Source organism: Octopus bimaculoides, chromosome 13 (assembly GCF_001194135.2).
Source record: "Octopus bimaculoides isolate UCB-OBI-ISO-001 chromosome 13, ASM119413v2, whole genome shotgun sequence".
NCBI classification, from domain to species: domain Eukaryota; kingdom Metazoa; phylum Mollusca; class Cephalopoda; order Octopoda; family Octopodidae; genus Octopus; species Octopus bimaculoides.
The window spans coordinates 54411680-54412483 of record NC_068993.1 but is presented as its reverse complement, the minus strand read 5'-3'; the positions used below and the strand labels follow the sequence as shown (position 1 = coordinate 54412483).

At 23.0% G+C, this 804-nt stretch overlaps 1 long non-coding RNA gene across 1 annotated transcript in view; it reads right to left on the bottom strand.

The window, feature by feature from the left end:
- Window positions 1-415: 415 nt before the first annotated feature.
- The window catches only part of LOC128249301 (uncharacterized), a 16332-nt gene continuing 15943 nt past the window's right edge, over window positions 416-804 (bottom strand). The window contains exon 3 of the long non-coding RNA XR_008265400.1: window positions 416-455. This is a non-coding gene — a long non-coding RNA (uncharacterized LOC128249301). The remainder of the gene's footprint in view (window positions 456-804) is intronic.

The following is an 804-nucleotide window of genomic DNA, read 5'->3' as shown; positions in this document are numbered from 1 at the left end:
GGCGCAATATTCAGCCTATATACTTTAATCTAACAAGTAAGAAGTCCAGTTGGTTTAACAAATTAAACATTTATCACCAAAACCAATGAAATGTCCCTCAAACATTTGTATTATTTTTATATATACATATTCATACACATATACATACTATACATACATACATATATATACATATATATATACATATATATATACATATATATATATATATATATATATATATATTATTTATTTATATACATATATGTATTATCTGTCTATGTGTGTGTTCATGTATGGTATGTATGTATATATACATACATCTATATATAAAATATTTCACTAAATCATTTCTAAATCACATGAATATATATATATATATATATATATATATATATATATATATATATACACATCCATATATAAGAATACTTACCAAATCATTGTCACGCTAACATTTCAATCCCCTTTCTGGTCTGAAGCAAATATTAATTAATTAAATTAATAATTATTATTATTACAAGCCAAAACTCTTATTTGTATGATATACTCTGGGGGATGGATGGATGGAATGGAAACAAAAGAACAAGACATAATGAAAGGAAAGAAGATAACACAACCCAGATAATACAATATGTCCAAAGCATTATGAAACTAGAAGAACAATAAGAACACGGAAAACAACCAACAACAACAAGAATTATTACAAACAAAAAGAGAGAGGAACCAATTGTTATTCATTCATCTTATTTTTATTTATTTATTTACCCTTTTTTTTTCTTTTTGGTTGTCTTTTAATCCATTCTTTTTTTTTTTTTTTTTTTT